Source organism: Stegostoma tigrinum, chromosome 10 (assembly GCF_030684315.1).
Source record: "Stegostoma tigrinum isolate sSteTig4 chromosome 10, sSteTig4.hap1, whole genome shotgun sequence".
In the NCBI taxonomy this organism is placed as follows: domain Eukaryota; kingdom Metazoa; phylum Chordata; class Chondrichthyes; order Orectolobiformes; family Stegostomatidae; genus Stegostoma; species Stegostoma tigrinum.
In genome coordinates this window covers 13,712,335-13,726,535 of record NC_081363.1, presented here as the reverse complement: position 1 = coordinate 13,726,535, position 14,201 = coordinate 13,712,335, and positions in this window count along the sequence as shown.

Genomic DNA, 14,201 nt, shown 5'->3' with positions numbered 1-14,201 from the left:
CACCCCGATATGCAGCGGCCTGAACAATCTGGGCCTCTTATAATTTATGGCCAGAGACTGTGAATGGAGGTGTTCAGTGCTGCTTTAGCATCGCCTGTCTCTGATCATTCATGATGATTATTAATCAATCAGACTTCAGCATAATACATTGCACCATCCAATTTACAGAACATGTTGGCCGAAGCAAAATTTATTGTTGAATTAGTGAAAAGGAGAGCTATAATAGCTATGCATCACATCTGTAAACACCAAAGTGAAATAAATTCAATAGATTTCTACAAACCAAGAATCTCTGTGGGCGCAATTATGTTTGTTCAATTGATTTAAATCTGCAAGAAGCCTTTTCTCAGTGGGAGCTGCATATCCTTCATGATTATTAAATGTCAAAATATATTTCCAAAAACCAGAATACATTTTTAACACAGTTTTTATTAGAAATAAGTGAGGGCATTTCAACATTGGGATCAATCGTTCTAAAGACCAATTGTCAAATGTTGCCATAATTTGGACCAGCTTCACGAGTCTAATTTCTTCTTCAAAATAACACTTCTACTTGGACTCACTTCACTCCAAATAATTTGTCCATTTTCTCTCTTGCTTTTTATGCTGTAGTCTATCTGTCTGTCTCCACCACCTACCCTCTCTCTCTCTGAATCTCTATTATCTCAATTTCTTCCTATCCGCCTCTCTCAATTTCTTACACACCTTACCTGCTCATGTTTGATCATCTAGCTTGGTCTGCCTCTGTCACTCTGTCTGTTCTTTTCCCTGTCTTTGTCTTTCCCCATTCTACTGTGTTCTATCTCTTACTGGTTCTCACAAGGTCAGCCCCAATGTTAGGACCATATACAGCTTCTGGGTGCGTGCAGTGGCTAGTGGAACCATGACACAGCTCCTCCTGGCGTCTGGGGCTGGCAGCAGCAAAGCTCCTCCAGCGATCAGAGGTGCACGTCAGCAGCAGCAAGAACATGTTACCTCCTGGCGGTTGATGTGAAACTCGCAGGCTGAACGAGTCTCCAGGTCTAGGCTTAACTCCAGGCCATATCAAGGTCTGAATGCCTGCTTCGATGGCTCCAAACACCTTTTTGAAAATAAGACTTAGACTTTAAGATCTGAATGTTTTTCTTACCTATTAGCTTTCTTTTGTTTCTGTTGTTTTCTTTAATTCTAATTTTGTCACCAGGATGGTGCCAGTGAATGGCAACTTTATACACTTTTCACTGTATCGTGTACTCTATACGACATAGAACAGAAAACAATACAGCACAGTATAGGCTCTTCGGCCCATGATGTTGTGTCGAACTTTTATCCTAAACCTAAAGTCTATCTAACCTCCATTGCTACTTTATACTATCATCCATATGCCTATCTAATAGCCGCTTAAATGCCCCTAATGAGGCCGAATCCACTACCCTCTCCGGCAATGCATTCCACGCCCCTACCACTCTCTGAGTAAAAAACCTACCTCTGACATCTCCCCGATATCTACCTCCTTTCATTTTAAAACTATGTCCCCTCGTAAAAGCTACCTCCACTCGAGGAAAATATCTCTGGTCATTTTGTACGTCTGATAATTTTGTACACCTCTACCAAGTCACCTCTCATCCTCCGTTGTTCCAAAGAGAAAAGCCCTAGCTCTCTCAACCTTTCCTCACAAGACCTTCCCTCCATTTCAGGAAACATCTGATAAATCTCCTCTGCACCTTTTTTAAATGCTTCCACATCTTTCCTGTAATGAGGTGAACAGAACTGGACACAGTACTCCAGATGTGGCCGAACCAGGGTTTTATATAGCTGGAGCATAACTTCCTGGCTCTTGAATTCAATCCCTCTATTAATGAAAGCTAACACACCATACACCTTCTTAACAACTCTATCCACCTGCGTGGCAGCTTTTAGGGAACTGTGTACATGAACCCCAAGATCCCTCTGCTGCCCCACAATGCCAAGAATCTTTCCATTGACCCTGTATTCTGCTTTCAAGTTTGTCCTTCCAAAATGAATCACCTCACTCTTTTCAGAGTTAAACTCCATCTGCCACTTCTCAGCCCAGCTCTGCATTCTATCAATATCCCTTTGTAACCGCGAACAGATCTCCGCACTGTCCACAATGTGACCCACCCTCGTACTGTCCGCAAACTTGCTAAACCACCCTTCCACTCCTTGTGCAAATTATTTACAAAAATCACAAAAAGAAGAGGACCCAGAACAGATCCTTGTGGTACACCACGCGTAACTGAGCACCATGTTAAATATTGTCCTCTTTGAGCGGTCTGTCTCCTCTCCACCTATCTTCTCCTTTATCCATCTTCTATCTGCCTCCCCCTCTCCCTATTTATTTCAGAACTTCCTTCCCCTCCCCCATTTCTGAAGAAGGGCCTAGGCCCAAAATGTCAGCTTTCCTGCTCCTATGATGCTGCTTGGTCTGCTGTGTTTGTTCAGCTCTACACCTTGTTATCTCTGTTCTACATATTTGCCAGGACATGGTGGTTTCTGCAATGCCAGTACCAAGATCCTCTCCTTGTACAGAGTGAGGGTGAAGAGTCAAATGTTGGACATCACACCACACATCCTGACCCTTTCAGTGCTATTGTGGGACACTTTCTCCTGAAATGAGATAAAGGGAGGGACTGAGCAATTTGAAGGTGGATCACACAGCTCTCAGACAAGATGGTGGCATTCACAAGGTAAGCAACATTATGGCTCCTGGGCTTGTCTGTCTTTCTCACTTCTTTCCTTACTCTTTTCATCTTCTTTCATTTGCTTTTGCTTCATCTTCTTCCTGTCAACGGTGGTGGAGGGAGTGACATTGTGGAGAGGAGCAAATGATGCAGAATCCCTGGCAAGCCCAGAGGGCATGCGGGATTATTGATCTGCTCGGATCAGATGGGTGAGAACAACTGCATATGTTGCATACAGCAGTGAGAATGATCAAGCATGAGTTTGGTGGAAGGTGTGTGCAGTAGCAAAGATTGAGTGAGTGTGAAGTGGCAGAGAGATGTTGGCAGTTACCCTAGCAGAGCGAAAAAAGGTCATTCATATTGTTTCTGCAATACTGTGCATTTCTATGTGCAGTGGGGACTGCTCTGACCAAGATCCCTGTCGTCAAGTCAAGGTGCAATTTGCCTTTACCTCCCACACCTGGGAAGAATGTGTGAAACCATATAGGATGAAAAGCCAATGCTTATAAGTTGCACAATGTGTTTTAACTGTGGGACAGGTGCCAGGGATGTTGGTACATGTGGGACATCTGGGCAGTGATATGTACTTTTGGATATGGTGAGTGAGAGAATCGGGCTAGCATTGGATGAGGGGGTGTCATAGGAGCGTGGTGCTAAGTTAATGAGGAAAGTTTGGGACAATTGCATGAAGTTGTACAATTGCTCATTGTACCCTTCAGAGAGAAACCCTCCATGAAATTCAATGAAATGATGTTGCTCAAAATATTGGCAATATTTATCCAAAGTGACAAAACCGTGCAGCTGAAATTATGTGTATTCTTTATTGATTGTTTGATTGATTTATTGTAATGCGAACCAAAATAAGTTGAAAAGCTTTGTTTATGAGTGGGACAGGCAGATCATAGTAAGCAAACGATACACAGATCAAAAAGACTTAGAGGCATACAGGTTACATTGCTCAGGGTGTGCACTAGGCGAGATCAATGTCAGCAAGATCAAGCTTATTTGAAGCTAGAGAGTCCATTCATCAATCTGATAATGGCCAGAAAGAAGCTGTTTGTGAACCTGCATGTGCATGTTTTCAGACTTCTGTATCTTCTGCCTGATGGAAGAGGTTGTAGGAGATCATTACTGGCATGCGTCAGGTCTTTGATGATGATGTTGGCAGCCTTTCCGCGGCAGCAAGCCATGTAACTGGAGTCCGTAGATGAAAGGTTGGTCTGGGCTGTGCACACCACATTTTGTAGTTTCTGACAGTCCTGGGCAGAGCAGATGCCATACCAGGATGTTATGCACCTGGACAGTATGCTTTAAGAGACTCAGCTGAAGGACGGTCACTGAACTCAAAAAGGTTAACTCTGTTTTCCCTCACAGACGTTGCCAGACCAGCCTAATTTCTCTTGCAATTTCTGTTCTTGTTTGACTGAAGTCGTGTTCAGCTGAAGCCATTATAAAACAGTAACTGGTGCCAGAGAGACCTGTAGTGTTTTACAGTCATGACTCTGCCAGTGGTGCAGCAATTTGTTGAGTCCGTGAACTACTTAGTGCAGTTCTTGCCCAATTTGTCATCAGACATTGAAGCTCTCTGCAGGATCCCTGCTGCTGATGGGCACAGAACACAAAACAGCTTTCATTAGAATTAAACAATAGTTACTAGGCAACAGCACTTGCCACAGGAACAACAAGGAAAGTCATTCCAAGAATAAGCAGATACCAGACAAACAGTGTACACATGCCACGAGCTCTTTAGAGATTGTGAATGAAAGTGTGCACAGTGACAGACAAAAGTAGGAGTGGCTGGAATGACAAAATTGCTCTTGAACATTTGTGACAATTTTCTTTATAGAAGAGGTAATTGTAACTGCAAGTGTGAATTTTTTTTGAGAAGGGAAATATTTGAATAGATGCATTTGTAAGGACAATGTACACTTGTGACTTGCCCTAGTGACTTGACCTCTGCTATAAGTTGTTTTCACTTTAGGTGGAGTAGCTGTTAAATACACAACATGAAACATCCTCCCCCTTTCTTTCTCTCTCTGACTTCCTTCATTATGATCTATCTTCCAGCCTCTCACTCTACCTTTCAAAGCAACTCCAGAAGATCTTTGATCCATGTATGAAGATCTGGAATATGTTATTTCAACTAACCTGTAATTGTAGGGTGTTTAGAGGAATAACAATGGCATTCACACAGGAAAATCGAGACCAACTTGTAGTGACAGGTTGCAAGCTGTTGTTAAAGTCATACAGCATTACCTTTTCCTTTCTGATTCCCAAGTATAGAAGGGTAGTTCAGTCATTTTAAGTTTATTATTTGAGTGTTATATGATACCAGTCTCACACCTCCTCTACAAAAATGTGAGGCTGCTTAGTTTGCTGTACAATTGTGGAGAGACAGACACATCTTAAATTCTGGTCCAATCTGCCCAGAAGGCTCAGAGTAGTTTGTGTAGCCTCCACTACACAAGTGAGACCAAGTGGAGGCTCAGAGACCGTTTTGTAGAGCATCTGTGCTCTGTTCATGACAAATGACAACACCTTCCGGTCATGAACCATTTTAACTCTCCCTCCCACTCCCTGGCTGATATGACATCCTGAGACTCCTCCAGTGTCTCAAATGACACCATCCACAAACTGGAGGAGTAGCACCTCATATTCCTCCTGGGAGCCTACAGCCTAATGTCCTAAATGTGGATTTTACCAGTTTCAAAATCTACCCCGCCATGGCCACATCCCATGACCAACCCTCCCTCTCATCCCTGACTCCTTGACCTGACACAACCTGTCCATCTTCTCTCCCACTTAACCGGTCCTCTCACCTCACTGACTAATCCCCACCACTGCCTACCTGCACTCACCTATCACCATCCCACCTACCTTCCCCAGCCCCACCCCTCCTCTCTATTTATTTATGAGCTCCTTTCCCCTCCCCTATTTCTGAAGAAGGATCCTGACCCGAAACGTCAACTTTTCTACTCCTCTGATGCTGCCTGGCCTGCTGTGTTCCTATAGCTCCACACTATGTTATCTATTACAAATGTGCCTTCTGAGGTCATCCAGTTCTGGAGTAGAACTTAAGCCAAAAGCCTCTGGCTCAGAGATGGAACTTCTACTCACTGCACCCTGGTGTTTCAGAATTCCTCTTTACTTCTGTCATATGCTTTTCACCTCCCCTTGAATCTTCAGTATTCCTCTCGGTTCTCAATTTTATTTGATACCTGAAAGTTATGGCTGACCTCCTACTGCAACTCCAACTTTCCACTCAAACACCATATCTCTTCATTCCTGTGGTGTCTAAAGACTATTGACTTCAATCTTGAAACACTCATTGACTGAATATCTACAACCCACAGGGGCAGAGAATTCCAATGATTCGCAACATTCTGATTGAAGAACTTTCTCATTTCAGTCCTAAATGGTCGACTCCTTATGCTGAGGCCGTGACTCCAGCTGGGGATATCAGTCTTTGTGCATTTACCTTGTCAAACCTGTTACAACAGGATGTGATAGCTGTGTATCAACCTCTGCAGCTTGGTTTGGGGCAGAGTGCAGCTACCAATCCTCCTTCGAAAACAACACTAGGGTTTTTTTAGTAGTCAGTGTTGGAGGATGAACTACAAATAAGTCTCAGAGCTGAGGTACTTGTCTTTGTAGTCTGTTACATTTTACTAACCACATACAGATCGTATTAACTCTAAGGCATCAGGAGACTGCATCCACCTGTCGTCTGCCCAAATTGCCTGATGCTTCACAGCGTGACTGTGTTATCATTTCAGAATAGTTAGTTTCATCTTAGCTTATAGATTAATCCTTTCATAGCCATAACCATATAAATGGAAGCCCTTGAGGAATATATACATTTCAATGTGATCAGCTCACAATCTTCTAAAGCCCAGAAAACATAGCTTATTCTCCTCAATAGGAATATTTAACATGTGTCTTAATTTGACTTCTTACACTTGAATGGTTCCCAGCATTTATTGTACCTATATTATTTTTCATATTCTGCCTTTTGTTCATTTCTCTTTTATTCCCTAATCTCAGTTTGGAGGCTAGCTTTTAATTCCAGATGTCTATCGAAATCAAATTTCATTTTCGGTGGCATTGGAAGCTACGCTTTCTGTCTTTTTTTCAGATCTCCAGCATCCGTAATACTTTGCTTTTAATTGACTGGCACTGAGAGAGTAAAGCTAAACATTAAAATCATATTGTGTTCCATTGAGACAGCGGCAGAGAAGATCGGAAAAGTGACATAATGCAAAGCATTTGACTATGTGTGTGCATGTACACAGCTGAATTGACAAAAGCAACAATGCAGGGCACCAATATCATCCCAACCACATGAAATAAATAAGCTCCTCTAGGGGCTTGGGCAGATGGCTGCTGAGAGGAAATTTTCATCCATGGGGACATCCAGAACAGTTTAAAAATTAGGGATCTCCCATTTGAGACTGAGATAAGGAAAATACATTTTTTTCTAAGGATCATTTGTTAATGGAATTGTCCTCCCTAAAGAACAGTGGAGCTGGGTCATTGAACATATTCAAGGCTATGCTAAGTAGATTTTGATTGGAAATTGACTTATGGGTAGTAGAGAGAAGGCAAGTAAGTGGGGTTAAGGCCACAATATCAGCTCAGCTATAACCTTATTGAAACCTGGGCTAAGCTAGCGGGGTTGCATGACTGAGAAACATAGAGTCATAGAGATGTACAGCACGGAAAAAGATCCTTCAGTCCACTCATCCACACAAACCAGATGTCCTAAATTAGTCCTATTTAGCCAATATCGCTCTAAACCCTTTCCTTATTCATGTACTTATCCAGATGCCTTCTGAATGCTGTAATTGTACCATCCTCTATCACTTCCTCTGGCAGTTCATTCCGTACATGCACCACCCTCTGCATGAAAACATTGCCCCTTAGGTCCTTTTTAAATCTTTTCCCACTCACCTTAAACTTCTGCACTCTGGTTTTGGATTCCTCCACCCTGGGAAAAGACCTTGTCCATTTCTCCTATTCATGCCCCTCATGCTTTAATTGTACCAGCCTCTATCACTTCCTCTGGCAGTTTAGAAGCACCACCCTCTGCATGAAAAAGCTGCTCCTTGGGTCCCTTTAAAATCTTTACCCTCTCACCTTAAACCAATGACCTGTATTTTTGGATTTATAAGCCTCTATTAGGTCACCTCTCATCCTCCAATGCTCTAGGGACATTAGCCCCAGCCTATTCTGCCTCTCCCCACAACTGAAATCCTCCTATCCCGGCAACATTTTCATAAATAATTTCTGAACCCTTTCATATTTCACAACACCTTTCTTATATCAGAGAGACCAGAATTGAATGCAGTATTCCAAAAATAGCCTAACTAATGTCTCGTACAGCCACTCTGTGTTCTTGTGGAAAATGAGGAGTAAATGCTCAAACAGATTTCTACCTCCTGTAGATTTAAAACAAATTTCCCTGAAGTTTGAGGGAATGGCCAGAGCAGCTCTGTCTGGATAACTCTGTAGTTGCGTGAGGTGGTGAATACCTGATTAACATTGAGTGGGAGAACTGACTTCAGAGCTGTGTGTTGTCCATCTCCATTAGACGCAGAGGGGAGACAAGTCAGACAAAGCCCTGATGACTAGCCACATTGAGCAATGGGCTGTTTACTTTCTCTATTAAAAGGCAGCAGTGACTCAGATGGTCCCTTGCACAACTGGAGGGAGGAGTAAAACACAAAAGAAACGCTGCTGAAAATGTGAAACCAGAAGAGAAAATTGGGACTTATTTTCTTTTTCAGGATTTAGGCCCTGCCAATATTTACTGCCCATTTAGCCAATGCCAATGGTGACTTTAAAGGGCAGCTTCCAAAATATTTCTTTGACTGTATTGACTTTAGTAAATCCCGAGGCTGTAAGTGCATAAATGCATATTCTTTCTCAGATCCAACACTGTAAGTACATAAGCCAGAGCAGGGAATAATGGGCAGTTTTCTTTTGCCATGGAATATTAATGCTTCTGTTAGCTTTTAGTTCTATGAAGCTCTGACAGCTTATTGATGAGTTTTTCCACTTTTTAAAAAAAAGAACTGAATTCCAATTCTTAATTTGCTTTGATCAGACTCAGTCTTGTATAATATTTGTTAGCGTTCCAGGAATTTGACCACATAACCAAACGGTTAATGTGAAGCATTGACTTTTTTGTTCTAGCTCCTTGTTGATGAAGGGTTCCCAGCACTTTTCAGTCGAAGCCACTGAGTGAGAAATGGTAATCCAGTGCCACCTGCTGGTGTATACCCCTGTGCTTGAAGGTAACATTGAAACTCTCTGAAGGCTGTGCTGTAATAATATGCAGTGATAATGTGTCTAGTTTGTTCATGCATCCCCCACAATCATATCTAGCTTCAATCACCTCCTAATGTACACCTTAAAACCAAATTTGAAGTCCATCTTAATCACAGATTTCAAGGCCTAAATGTTACCTTTGGATTACTAGCGGTGCCATGTGCGAGAATGGCTGCATGTTTTTTACTATTTTTTGTGGATTTGAGTTTAAGGGATTATGAAGATATGATTCTATAATTCTATTCTATAAGATACCTTAATTTTTATCAAAAGTTCAGTGAAAAGAATTTTTATTTTTAACAATGCATTTCTTGGGAACCAAAAGTTTGGAGATACTTGCTTGAACTTACTTCATGGAAAATACTTGACTGTTTTGCTGATTGACTTTCATGACTGCTCTCTTTGATCAGTGTTTTTCAAACTTTGTATTTGGATTTTCAGTTGGGAGTCATAGACGTGTACAGCGTGGAAACAGGCCCTTCCATGCTGGCCAGCTATCCTAAATTAATCGAGTCCCATTTGCTAGCATTTGGCCCTTATCCCTCTTAACACCGTCCTATTCAGATACCCATCCAGTGTCTTTTAAATGTTGTAATTGTGCCAGCCAACACCACTTCCTCTGGCAGCTCATTCCATCAACACACCACCCTTTGCGTGAAAACGTTGCCCCTTAGATCCCTTTTAGATCTTTCCCCTCTCACCTTAAATCTATGCCCTCTAGTTTTGGACTCCCCTACGCTGGTGAAAGAGACCTTGACAATTCACCCTATCTATGCCCCTCATGATTTAATGAACCTCCATAAGATCACGCCTCAGCCTCCAACGCTCCAGGGAAAATAGTCCCAGCCTATTCAGCCTCTCTCTGTAGCTCAAACCCTGGCAACATCTTCGTAAATCTTTTCTGAATCCTTTCAAGTTTAACAAATTCTTTCCTATAGCAGGGAGACAAGAATTGAATGCGGTATTCCAAAACTGAGAGTCTGTTTCCGTGCTGTAAGACTGTATGTCTCTGAGGGGCCTAGCCAATGTCCTGTACAGCTGCAACACTCCTACACTCAATGCACTGGCGAACAAAGGCCAGCATACCAAATGCTTACTTCACAACTCTGTCTACGTGCAACTCCACTTTCAAGGATCTTTGAACCTGCACCCCAAGGTCTCTTTGTTCCACAACAATTTCCAGGACCCTACCATTAAGTATACAAGTCCAGTCCTGGTTTGCCTTACCGAAATATAGCACCTCACATTTATCTAAATTAAACTCTATCTGCCATTCGTCGGCCCATGTGATCCACTTGAAAGTGACCATCTGTACTCATGTCAGTCCTATTCCTTCTTTTCAGAAGAGGTTCAGAATCTTTGAGGAGTTTTGGTTTTACAACAAGATGTCTCATTAGGACTGGGGTTAGGCAATTGAGGTCCTTCAGCCTCTTAGGTCATTTAAGATGATGATGGCTGATCTCATCTCAGCCTCAACTCCACTTTCCTGCCCACTCCCCATAATCATTTAACCCATTACTAACTAAAAATCTGCCTATTTCCTCATTAAATTTCTTTAGTATCCCAGCATCTACCACACAATGGGGCAGTGAATGCCTGTGAATTCACATCTGATTTATGTCTCAGTAAGTTAGGAATTATATTTTCTAAATGGCCACTCCACGTGTCCTGCTGTTAACAGGGTAGTAGAACAGAGTCATCGGGCGCAGGTAAGGCATCGCTTTCTACCATTACAACAGCCTTGTTCCCCTCAATCCGTTGGGGTAATGCCCACCTCTGCCCCCGAGGTAACATCCCTCCCTGTTAGGCCATTTTGCCCACCCTAACACAGAGTGGGGGGGGGTAACGTGCCTACCCTCACCCAGAGGAAGGGTAAAGAGCTCACCATAACCCATAAGGGGTATAACATGCCCTCCCTGATGTGGGGGTGTGGTAATGTGTCCACCTTGACCCTTCCACCATGGGGTAAGGGGGATGCTGCATAACACCCCACGCATGCATACTCCTCACCTTACCCTTCAGGTCCAGCACATAAATGGCCGTAAGCCTTCTCCTCACTCCCCTCAATCTGTGTCTGCTGCTGTGGCTATCCCAGACCAAGGTCTGGGCTGAGCTAGGCTTCGCTGGCCCTCACTCCCTGGAACTCACTTCCTGCTCTGGTGCAAGGAACAGGCTACTCATTTTGTGTCTCCTGTTTCTGAAGCAACTTTGTTGTGAAACCTGATTGTCCTCTTGAAGAGCTACTGGGAGAGTTCTTAATAGTGTGTTTCCTGAGCAAATAACATCTCGCAAAATCCCAGAGACAATTGTAGAGGCATAGAATCATACAACACAGAAACAGACCTTTTGATCCAACCGGTCCATGCTGACCTCATTTCCCAAACTAAACTAGGCCCGTTTGCTTGAATTCGGCCCTTATCCCTCTAAATCTTTCCTGTTCATGTATCCCAAATGTCTTTTAAATGTTGTAACTGTACCTGCATCTACCACTTCCCGTGGCAGTTCATTTCACATTCGAGCCACCCTCTGTGAAAAAGTTGCCCCTCAGGTCCCTTTTAAATCTTTCTCCTCTCACCTTAAAAATATGCCCTTGAGTTTTGAACTCCCCCACTCTAGTTAAAAGACCTTTGCCATTCACCTTATGAATTTATAAACCTCTGCATGTTTGATGAAACTGACCCAAATATTCCAGAACATCAGACTGCTAGTCACCTCAACATCTCACATCTTATCCCTTTTGCCTTCAAGAGCTAAGACTTATTGGATAAAAGTGTTTTGCTCAAAGTGAATCCCTGGAGACAGAAATCCATTTTTTTCTCTGTTACTTGGTGTTTGTGTGTTTTGAGTCATTTAGAGGGGTAAAATTGCAAAATAAGTGCATTAAGCAGTTTTATGTCTTCATTGAAAATGATTTGTATTACAATAAATCAATAATTATACTTAATAAAGAATTATAATTGATGTATCATTTTATTCTAAACCTTATACAGGCAAAGCATATGTTTGCTTTATCAATCAAAATAAAAACTCAGGCACCGATTTAAACAATTTAATATGCCTTGTGACCTGTGGAGGAGTAGGACTAGAGAGAGACAGCACATCCTCCTACCTCAGTCATTGTATGACTGAGTACAGAGATAGGAAGGTACTGCAGCTGTCTATGTATATTACATTAGGTTAGATTCCCTACAGTGTGGAATCAAGCCCTTTGGCCCAACAAGTCCACACTGCCCCTTGAAGCATCCCACCCAGACCCATCCCCCTATAACCCACACACCCCTGAGCACTATGGGCAATTTTAGCATGGCCAATCCACCTAGTCTGCACATCTTTGGACTGTGGGAGGAACTGGAGCACCCAGAGGAAACCCATGCAGACACGAGGAGAATGTGCAAACTCCACACAGACAGTTGCCCAAGGTTAGAATTGAACCTGGGTCCCTGGTGCTGTGAGGCTGCAGTGCTAACCACTGAGCCACCGTGCCCTCTCTAGCTGGAGAGATGGTGCAGTAAAGAGGGTATTAAATTCCTTAGTTTTTGGGACCAGTTTTGGAGAAGATGGGACTTGTACAAAACAGATGGGTTGTACGCAAACAAGGCTAAGTAAGACCAATATCGAGGAAGGGTAGCTTGCTAGCGATACTGGTAAGGATATAAACAAGCTTCACAAGGTATTGGGAGCCTGGATGTGGATTCAGAAGGAAAACAACAAAGCTGCAAATAAAACACAGAAAGTTAGTAAGCAACCATGGAAGGTTTAGGAAACAAAAGCTAGAAAATACCCAGCAAGAGAACTTCTCTGATTACTGATCTCTGCAAACAAAGAATCCCCCACATTTAGGTCTAAATCATTGACACATGTTGCCAAAAGCAAGGGACCAGAACTCAACCCTGCAGAACCCACATGGAAATAATCTACCAGTCACAGATTGGTGACTGTAGAAGAGTAAGAGAGAACTTGATTGAAATGCGTAAGATCCTGAGAGTGTTTGACAGTGTAGATTTGGAAAGGATGTTTCCTGTTGTGGGAGAATCTAGAACTGGTGGTCCCTGAATGGAAATAAATTATTTACCCCTTCACTTAAGATGGAGATGTGGAGATATTTGTTTCCTCCTAGAGGATTTTGAATCTTCGGGATTCTCTTCCTCAGAAGGTGGTAGAAGCAGAGACTTTGAATATTTTTGAAGCAGGTAGATAGATTTTGATTAAACAAGGGGGTGAAAAGGTATTAGGCCTATGCTGAAATATGGAATCATCAGATCAGCCATAATGATATCGAAAACTGGAGCAGGCCTGAGGGACAAAGTAGCCTATTCCTGCTCCTAATTTGTTTGTTTGAATTACCATTTGCTTCCTGCTTCTGAGGCAATTTTAGATTCAACTTGACACTTACCCTTGGATGCTGTGATATTTTAATTTACTGATTAGACTGCCACATGGAACCTTGTCAAAAGCCTCACTAAAATCTCAGACAAATCTATGACTTCCCCTATTGAATCCATGCTGATTCTTCCCCAATAGTTTAAGTCACTCAGCATGAGGATTTATATTGCCTTTCAGAATCTTTTTTAACAATATTGTGGCATGGCAGCACAGTGGTTGGTACTACTGCCTCACACTGGTAGGCGCATGGGTTCAATTCCGCTCTCAGGCAACTGTCTGTGTGGTTTGCAAGTTCTCCCTGTGTCTGTGTGGGCTTCCTCTGGGTGATCTGGTTTCCTCCCACAGTCCAATGGTGTGCTGTTTAGGTGGATTAGCCATGCTGAATTGCCCCATAGTGTCCAGGGATGTGTAGGTTAGGTGGATTAGCCATGGGCAATGCAGGTTTATAGGGATTGGGGGTTGGAGGTGTCCATGTGGAATGCTCTTTAGAGGGTCAGCATGGACTCGATGGGTCGAATGGCCTTCTTTCACTGCAGAGATTCTATATTCCCAGCACCAAGTTGAGGATGACTGATCCGTAATGCCTCCTTCCACCCATTCAAAGCAACAGTATAAAATTGGCAATGCTCCAGTTCTTCAGCACCATGTCTGAAGCCATTGAGGGTGAGAATGTAATGCTTGCTGCAAGACAAACTAAGAAAAGACACAGCTCTTTTCATTTAAAACATATTAATATGGACAGCTTGACAGCAAATCCATTCTGACACATCCAAAATCACAAACATTTCTCTTCCTTCGCTGGAATGT